Raw genomic sequence first — 6,471 nt, forward strand, 5'->3', positions numbered from 1 at the left:
TGAGAATCACCGGATGAGAACATTGAAGGAAAAGAATGGAGAGGCTTCACATCAATAAGATGGATACTCGATTAAGAGATCTGAATCCTTGGAGAAAAAAAAGGGGGGAGGGTGGGAAAAACAAAGACAATTTGGAATGGATGAAACGAACACCGTTGAGAAGAACTGATACTTGCTCTTGCGGTTGTTGAAAATGAACGGAACCGCTTGAGGAGAAAACACAGCGGTTGAAAAGGATTGACATGACAATCTCGATTATCATGAAGGATTAGTATTCACATAGGAATATGAGAACACCGCTTAGGAAAGGTATGGAATCAACATTTGACTTCGAAGCAACTCGAATACCACAACTCAAAACCAAAAACAAAGGGTTGGCTTGCAGAATAAGCCAGAACAAACATATGATAGAGATTTCGTCCGAAGTTTTCGTGGTGGGGCCTACACGGGCTCGATCATACAGCACCATCATGTACAAAGGCAGTGCACATGACATACGAAGTATCCCCGAGTTGGCATAGCCAAGGACTCTTTAAGACACAACGAGACCACTATAAAACCAACCGTGAATAGGCGGACCACTAGACGTCGAACCCCAATTTCATATCATACATCTGTCGGAAAGATATCCTAGGAGCTACTTGAATTCCCACTTATAAACTCCCGAAATTTTCCGGTTATGCAATCAGGTGTTGGGGATAGAGGGGAAGCATAATATCTCACCCAAACTAACAAATCCTACATCCAGCTGTATCCATCCTTCAACACATAACCAAGAAACCTTCGGAAATCATCTACCTCAACCTTCGAAAAGCATCCGTTATACGAGTTATGGCAATACTCCCGAACTCCCGCCCCAGTACTGGGTGGCGTCGAGGTTATCTCACCAACAACTGCATAAATGAGATTTTCGATGTCGGCGAAACTAAACTCAGGTATTCCAGAACTGCAACGATAAAATTGTGACGACAACACCTCGGAGCTCAACTCCCCGGGACACTGCCACAACCCCCAAATGACAGGAGGCACCAAGAACAATCTTCTCATCACAAAACCATCGGAACGATTCCAAGATACCCGCGTGATCCTAAAAAAATTAGTGAAAATTTGAGAAGAGAAGAGTCAAAACACTACGTTAGGATGCCTTACCAGAGCGATGAGGAGAATGGGAGGTAAAAAGAATTCCTAAACTCTCTGATATATAATTCCTAAATGACTCAAAACATTTTTCTAGACACAACTCGGCTGCCAAAAACGGCCAAGCAATGGGGGCTCCTAAGGTCGGGGAAGGCTCTGATACCAACTTGTAACGCCCTCGATGCGACTATATCTCCCACGTGTCGAAGCACGACTTAGAGGCATAACTGCATTGAAAGCAATGTCGCAAGTGAGGTAATTTTCACACAACCCATGTAATACATAAGGGAAAAAGATACATAGTTGGCTTACAATCGCCACTTCACACAATACATGAATAAAGCATTACAACATCCAAATACAATCAAGGTCCGACTACGGAACCAAAATAAAAGAAGAACCCAAAATGCGACAAGGTCCCCGATCGACCCCAACTGGGCTCCACTACTGATCAACTAGAACAAAACAACACAAGGACAAGATCTTCATCGAGCTCCTCCTGAGCTTGGTTGCGTCATCTGCACGGACTCATCGGCACCTTCAAGCAGGTTTTGGAAGTATCTGTGAGTCACGGGGACTCAGCAATCTCGCACCCTCATGATCAAGACCATTTAAGCTTATGGGTAAGGTAAAAGGTATGAGGTGGAGCTGCAGCAAGCAACTAGCATATATGGTGGCTAACATACGCAAATGAGAGCGAGAAGAGAAAGCGGAGCACGGTCGAGAATCTATGATCAAGAAGTGATCCTAGAACAACCTACGTCAAGCATAACTCCAACACCGTGTTCACTTCCCGGACTCCGCCGGAAAGAGACCATCACGGTTACACACGCGGTTGATGCATTTTAATTAAGGTCAACTTCAGGTTTTCTACAACCGGACATTAACAAATTCCCATCTGCCCATAACCGTGGGCACGGCTTTCGAAAGTTCAAATCCCTGCAGGGGTGTCCCAACTTAGCCCATCACTAGCTCTCACGGTCAACGAAGGATATTCCTTCTAGCGGGAAGACCCGATCAGACTCGGAATCCCGGTTACAAGACATCCTCGACAATGGTAAAACAAGTCCAGCAAAGCCGCCCGATGTGCCGACATCCTGATGGGAGCTGCACATATCTCGTTCTTAGGGCAACACCGGATAGGTCAAGCTAGGAGTAAAACCAGCCCTCAAGTTTCCCCGAGGTGGCCCCGCAGGCTGCCCATTTCGGACCAACACTTAGACAAGCATTGGCCCGGGGGGGTTAAAATAAAGATGACCCTTGGGCTGGCCTAACCCAAGGGAAAAAGAGGCTAGGTGGCGAATGGTAAAACCAAGGTTGGGCCTTGCTAGAGGAGTTTTATTCAAAGCGAACTGTCAAGGGGTTCCCATTATAACCCAACCGCGTAAGGGACGCAAAATCCGGGAACATAACACCGATATGACGGAAACTAGGGCGGCAAGAGTGGAACAAAACACCACGCATAAGGCCGAGCCTTCCACCCTTTACCAAGTATATATATGCATTAATTAGATAAGAGGTATTGTGATATCCCAACAAGTAAAGATGTTCCAACAAGGAACAACATCTCCATGTTCCAACAAGGAACAAACTTCAATCTTCACCTGCAACTAACAACGCTATAAGAGGGGCTGAGCAAAGCGGTAACATAGCCAAATAACGGTTTGCTAGGACAAGGTGGGTTAGAGGCTTGGTTCAACAATATGGGAGGCATGATAAGCAAGTGGTAGGTATCGCAACATAGGCATAGCAAAAGAGCGAGCAAGTAGCAAGCAAAGATAGAAGTGATTTCGAGGGTATGGTCATCTTGCCTGAGATCCCGCAAGGAAGAAGAACGAGTCCATGAAGAAGACAAAGCGGTCGTAGTCGAACGGTTCCTCACAATGCGACGTTAACGGAACCAACCCGAAGAAACAACACCGGAAAGAAGCAAACACCATAGTAAACAACCATCACGTAAACATGGCATGATGCACAACCAAGAATGATGCATGTCCAGTTTAATGAGGCATGGCATGGCAAAGTTCACAAACAATCCTACAAATTAAGTGGAGCTCAATATGCAACGAGTTGCATAGTGACGAAACACCACAAGTTATTTAGTTCGATCTCGTTTATGTACCCAACAATATTAAATGTTGATTAACATGGCAAGGGGTGAAGCAAATGAAAACTACCTATCTAGGCAAATTTAAATGAGGCCGGAACAGCAAACAACAAGTCCGGAAAAATCCTCATATGCATATATGAGGTTTGGTACTGTTCTGCCCTAAACCATATTTTATAGTGGTTAAACATGCAAAGATATGCCACCATGTTAAACTAGGAAAAATTCTACCCCATTTACATATAAAGTTTATTAAATTCTGAGTTACGGTTAAATAGTTATGAAATAAATCATTTTAACAAGTTATTTAAGCAAATTAATGCAAACAGCAGTTTGAACATTTTAAACATAGATGAAAATGGCGGATTATGAAAGTAGATAAAATTCTGAGCATTTTACATATATAACATGTTTTATTTGGATGCATGGACATTTAGTTATGAGCATTTTAAAATGATGGCATTTACTGTAAATATGCATGCACTGGAAATTTAGGGAAAAAAACAGAACAGGAAAAAAATCTAAACGGGCTGAATCTGGAGCTGCACGGGCTACACAGGCCAGCGGTAGATAGATATAGAGCGCTCTGTGCGCAAGGCAACAGCAGCAGCAGAATCGGGCCAAGCCCACGCGGCTGGCTGTGTGGTGTGCAAAAAAGGTAAATAAGACATAGATGATGGCAGATTATGAAAGTAGATAAAATTCTGAGCATTTTACATATATAACATGTTTTATTTGGATGCATGGACATTTAGTTATGAGCATTTTAAAATGATGGCATTTACTATAAATATGCATGCACTGGAAATTTAGGGAAAAAACAGAACAGGAAAAAAAATCTAAACGGGCTGAATCTGGAGCTGCACGGGCTACACAGGCCAGCGGTAGATAGATATAGAGCGCTCTTTGCGCAAGGCAACAGCAGCAGCAGAATCGGGCCAAGCCCACGCGGCTGGCTGTGTGGTGTGCAAAAAAGGTAAATAAGAGGCAAAAATAGGGGCGCCTGGGACTCAAACCCAGGACCTCCTGGATGGATGCATGCACGAGTGACCAGTGGGCTACGAAGGAAGTTGATAAAAAAGCATTTATACGCAACATGAACCATACCCTGGTGCAAGTCTGACGAAACTGAAAACTGAAACAGCCATAGCTTGCTCTGTAACCGTGGCTACTCGATCGATGCGGGGTCAACGCGAACAGCAGTGAGGCATTCGCGCGCAGGGTCGAAGGGGACGCAACCATGGCGGCTCTTGAGAGGATTTGGTCTGAGGCAACATAGAGAGATATGGCGAGATGAGAGAAGAACATAGAGGAAAAGCAGTGACGCGCGAGGCAACTGCGTGCCTCACCTTGTCCGTGACGGCGCTGCTTACTTATCACATACTTCTCAAAGCGACGATATATTTCATGCTTATTATCATTTGTCGAAGCTTTGATCTATATGTTGTCATCAATTACCAAAAAGGGGGAGATTGAAAGTGCAACTATCCCTAGGTGGTTTTGGTAATTCATAACAACATATAGCTCATTGAGCTAATGCTATTCCAAGATGATTATTTCAGGAAAGCTCAATGATTGGCATGGCATGGATGTGAAAGTGGAACTCTCAAAATGCTAAGGACAAAGGATTGGCTCAAGCTCAAAAGCTCAAGACTTTTCATTTTATATTTTAGTGATCCAAGATCACATTGAGTCTTTAGGAAAAGCCAATACTATCAAGGAGGGATGAGGTGTTGCTTAATGAGCCTCTTGCTTCATGTGCTTAGTGATATGCTCCAAAACCCTCAACTACTTTCCCATATCCACATATGACCTAAACCCTAAGCCAAACTCGGTCCTACCGATTCTTCCTATCCGGCGCCACCGAGTTTCACTTGTCATAAGCCACTGCTAAACCCTAGCAATTCGGTTCTACCGATAGGGATCTCGGTCTCACCGAGATGGGATTGCAAACTCTCTGTTTCCCTTTCGTAACTTTTCGGTCTCACCGAAAGAGCGAATCGGTCCCACCGAGATTGCAATGTAAATTCAGTGTTTCCCCTTTGTAACTTTTCGGTCTCACCGAAAGAGCAAATCGGTCCCACCGAGTTTGCCTGACCAACTCTCTGGTTAGCTAATTACCAAATTCGGTCTCACCGAGTTTGTGTAATCGGTCTCACCGAGATTACGTTATGCCCAAACCCTAACCATATCGGTCCTACCGAGTTGCATGTCAGTCCCACCGAAAATCTCTAACGGTCACTAGGTTTACATTTTCGGTCCGACCGAGTTTGTTGATTCGGTCCCACCGAGATTGGAAAACTGTGTGTAACGGTTGGATTTTGTATGGAGGCTATATATACCCCTCCACCTCCTCTTCATTCGAAGAGAGAGCCATCAGAACACATACACCATTCCAACTCATATGTTCTGAGAGAGAACCACCTACTCATGTGTTGAGACCAAGATATTCCATTCCTACCATATGAATCTTGATCTCTAGCCTCTCCAAGTTGCTTTCCACTCAAATCTTCTTTCCACAAAATCCAAATCCTATGAGAGAGAGTTGAGTGTTGGGGAGACTATCATTTGAAGCACAAGAGCAAGGAGTTCATTACCTACACACCATTTGTTACTTCTTGGAGAGTGGTGTCTCCTAGATTGGCTAGGTGTCACTTGGGAGCCTCCGACAAGATTGTGGAGTTGAACCAAGGAGTTTGTAAGGGCAAGGAGATCGCCTACTTCATGAAGATCTACCGCTAGTGAGGCAAGTCCTATGTGGGCGATGGCCATGGTGGGATAGACAAGGTTGCTTCTTCGTGGACCCTTTGTGGGTGGTTGCTTCTTCGTGGACCCTTCGTGGGTGGAGCCCTGTGTGGACTCGCGCAACCGTTACCCTTTGTGGGTGGAGCCCTGTGTGGACTCTCGCAACCGTTACCCTTTGTGGGTTGAAGTCTCCATCAACGTGGATGTAGGATAGCACCACCTATCCGAACCACGGGAAAAACATCCGTGTCTCCAATTGCGTTTGAATTCTCCAAACCCTTCCCTTTAAATTCTTGCAAGTTGCATGCTTTACTTTCCGCTGCCAATATACTCTTTGCATGCTTGCTTGAATTGTGTGATGATTGCTTGACTTGTCCTAAAATAGCTAAAATCTGCCAAGAACTAAAATTGGGAAAAGGTTAAGTTTTTATTTGGTCAAGTAGTCTAATCACCTCCCTCTAGACATACTTTCGATCCTATAA

Source organism: Triticum dicoccoides, chromosome 1A, assembly GCF_002162155.2.
Source record: "Triticum dicoccoides isolate Atlit2015 ecotype Zavitan chromosome 1A, WEW_v2.0, whole genome shotgun sequence".
In the NCBI taxonomy this organism is placed as follows: Eukaryota; Viridiplantae; Streptophyta; class Magnoliopsida; order Poales; family Poaceae; genus Triticum; species Triticum dicoccoides.